Source organism: Nicotiana attenuata, chromosome 11 (assembly GCF_001879085.1).
Source record: "Nicotiana attenuata strain UT chromosome 11, NIATTr2, whole genome shotgun sequence".
Classification (NCBI taxonomy): Eukaryota; Viridiplantae; Streptophyta; class Magnoliopsida; order Solanales; family Solanaceae; genus Nicotiana; species Nicotiana attenuata.
In genome coordinates this window covers 394896-399075 of record NC_031999.1, presented here as the reverse complement: position 1 = coordinate 399075, position 4180 = coordinate 394896, and positions in this window count along the sequence as shown.

Genomic DNA, 4180 nt, shown 5'->3' with positions numbered 1-4180 from the left:
GGACACACTTTAGCTTTGTATCCTTATATTGCAATATATATAAATAAATCACACCTCTACCGGACAAAATTAAATAGTTAGTATTTTATTCTTTAAACGGTTAAAAAAAATTAATGATTTGTCCAAAAGTCGAACCACTAAATGAGCGCAAATTCACCAATCACCATAATAAATTTTAATGCCACTAACCTACATTCACCTTGATAATGAGTTAACTCCTTTCATGATATATGGATTTTAGATCTAGAGACCGCATGATTAATTACGAAACAATAAATCCAGTTATTTTATGCCTAATTGCAAGTAAGACTAAAAACTTTGACAGGATGGACTTGTCAAATCCAGAAGTCGCAAAACCAATGCAAAAGATACTAGAAATAAATTTTAAAATTACATACTACACCTCAGAAAATTATGCCAAATCTTATAATAAGTCAAAAATAGCTGAAATTGTAAAAAACACACTTCTAAAAGTGATTCCATAGTAAATTCCTTTTTCGCATTTTCTATTAAAATAATAATTATAGTTTTTTAAATACTCGACGGAAACCAAAAGTACTCACTTTGGACAACCTTATAGAATCAAAACAACTAGTGAGTATATTTAAGGGCATATTTTAAATTTACCTCAAAATATAAGGATCATTTTGTTATGGGTTTTGAACAAAAATTATCAAAATTATTTTTGTGGAAAGTTGAGGAAAGTAAAATAATTTTTATGGTACAAAAGAAAGAATAACGATTTTTGGATAATGCGCATAAAGCTGGATAACCACCCATAAAATTTACTCAATTTATGCATATCTAACTTATTTATTTGTTACCCATTATTTTCTATCAAATAAAATATCAATTTTTTCTTACGATAACGTAGATAGATAGAAAAAAATCATCTTCAAACTTACATTGTTACTCTATAAAAGAAATGACATATTTTGAAAAATGACAATTAATGCATTCAAGTATAAAGAAACTATACAATAGTATAGTATTTTATGGATCTAAGGGGGACCATGGACTTTCGGTCTTGTTTCAAGTATAAAGAAATTATGAACTTCCACGTTTGAGTTAAAGCATACTGATTATACTAGTCAAAATGAAATACGCAAATCCATATGCTAGGACTGTTTTTAGGTCTTTTAGGGATAATGACACTATATAGTTGCTTTTAAAATAGTAATTAATTTATATCTATATTATTATAAAAGCATGAATAAAATATCGGATTACAAAAATAACCTTTTAATATTAAGCATAATAACTCAAAATACAAGGATATACTCGGAATTCTAGACATTAGCCTTATAATCCTATTAGTTTTAGGACATAATACTACACATTAGGAATCCTACATGATTGCCTTTAGGAATCTTATTATTATAACTATTTTCAGGCATATATATATTAGCCTTGTAATCTTACTACTTTTAGGATATACTTCTTAAAAAATTTCTATTGCTAATTTAATTTAAAAATATATTATATTATCCAAATTCATTTAGAAATATGAGAGCATATATTATTATAAAAGCCGATTATTAAACAGAAGAACTCATAGGGAAAGGACATAGCAGTAATAACTTATTTTTTTGGACTACAATAATTTCTATGTTAATTTTTTTAATATTTAAGATTTTAAAATTAATACAATATTGTCTATTGAATTCTTATTAAAAATATGTAGGAAGATTAATAAAATCAATTTCATAAGAATCCTCCATATTGATAATACGTTACCACTCTATAATATTCAATACCAAAAAAATAAAGTAATGCTAAACGGACTGCATAAAGCATTGAAATTGAGAAAAGAATTTCCAAGATAATATATTATTATATTATATTTCAACTACTTTCCTACTCAAATAATATGTTATTATTATTAATTTTTCGTGTAAAATATACCAAATTAATAAAGAACAATTAAGAAACTTTTTAAGAATATAAATGTGTGAGAAAGAAAGAAAAAGATTGGTAAGAGCCAATACCACTAATGATTTTGCAAACATAAAGATCTAAAAGTGGAATGTCATCGATCTTTTTACTCTTTGAAAATAACATTTATGGTGAATAAAATTATAATCACGGTTAAATATTCAAACATGAGATGAACTAATATTAAGAATCTAAATCAACAATAAATAAATTATATTTTATGTTAAAACCAAATAATTAATCATTCAATTAATTATTTAGAAAAAGAATCAAATTAAATTATTTTTTAAATCAACATATGAAGTAAAATTATTTTTCATGTTAAAAAAAATTTAGGTACATAAATTTATTCCGTAAAAAGAGTGTTAGAGATTAAAAAAAAAATAGATCACAAAGTAAAAGAGATTAGTATAATATTAAGAAGGCGATACAAGTGTTTGAGGAATCACAATCAAAGCTAAATCCTGAACAAGAATAAGCTTTCAAGACTATATTATAAAAAAATGAGTCTGGTATAGCGGAATTATCCTTTGTAAATGCCTCCAGTGGAATCGATATAATATCCTATGTCATGCATTACTTGCAAATGTCAGATCAAGAGGCATGATATTGTTAGCAATAAGAATAAGTGGTGTACCAACAATGACTTTATTATGAGGTCGTACAACTCACTTCAGATTTGATATACCTCTTCAAATAACTGAAATAACCATCACAAATATATAATCAGAGCAATAGTGCTAAATTTATAAGGAAAGCAAAAGTGATAATATGGGATGAAACGCTTTTGGTTAAGTGTCAAATGATTGAAACAATCGCCTAGAGTTTTAGAGATATATTGGATATCGATGAACCGTTTGGTGAAAAAGTAGTAATAGTTTGGGAGGTGATTTTTATCAAGTACGATTAGTAGTTCCAAGTTGACCAAAGCAGAAAATGTAAAAGCTAGCTTGCCAAAATTATACTTATGACCTCAAATGAAAAATATTCAAATGACAAGAAATATTAAAGTAAGAACAAATCCAACATTCAGTGACTTCTTGCTTCGTGTAGGAAACGAAGAAGAGCATCCAATAAAAGATGATTTGGTTCTTCTAGAACACTTGGTTATCAACCCCAATAGTAATAGTAGTGCATTTAATTAGGAAAATATTTTTATCATTAGATTAAAATGTAATTTGTGCAAATTACATGATAGAAATTAAAGAGCTATCTTAGCTAACAGAAATGAATATGTTGATCAACTAAATAAAAGGTTGATTGCTAAGTTTTATGGTAAAAACAGAATATTTTTCAGTTCTGACTCAATAGAAGATGATACCAGCAATAACTACCAAGAAGAATACTTAAATACTTTAATACCAAATGGCCTTCTACTGCACATGTTTGTTGTCAAATTCATTATTTCTTACTTATGTTAGTGTCACCATATATATATATAGAATAAGTTAAAATTGATCTTCCATTGCATATAGGTTGATTTTGAAGAAAATATGCCCTGTCATGCTACTGAAAACTTAGATCCACTAAATAGCTTATATAATAGTACACATATGTTATATAGAAGTTTTGATAATAACGTCACACATGCAGAACTTATGGTACTAGTCAATGTGCTTTTAAGTATGTGTTTATCCCCGAATTCAACTTTCGTCTTCCAAATTTTCGTTTTAAATTTGTTTGGAAATTTTTTTCCAGTATGTTTATATTTTATAGTTATAATAAATAAAGCACAAGGACAATCATCCTAAATATTGAACTATATTCACCATAATATATACAAGAATAACTATATGTTGCACTTTCAAGGAAGATATCAATATCGACAACAAGAGTTCTGGTTATGGCAGAGTAACCAAAGCATTAGAAGAAAACATATACAAAAAAATATTGTCTATAAAAAAGTGTTCCCTAAGATATCATCACATTAAATACATTTAAACCATAATACATAAGTATCTACTTAACATGACTAAAATTGATCATTAATGTAAGTTTGATGATATTCTTTCATTTTGAAATCACGTATTATGCTAATGTAACAATAATTTTCGGCATTTAGATGAGTATTATATTAACGTGCAACGCACGTTTATAGATACTAGTTTTTTTAAAAGTATATATTCTATATGTTATATACAAAAATTATACTACATTTTTTCGGCTACTAAATATAAATAATTTCTGGCGTGGACTAAAAGTAAAAACGGCCCTCTTTTTATGGACGCCGTAAGGTGGGTTTTTT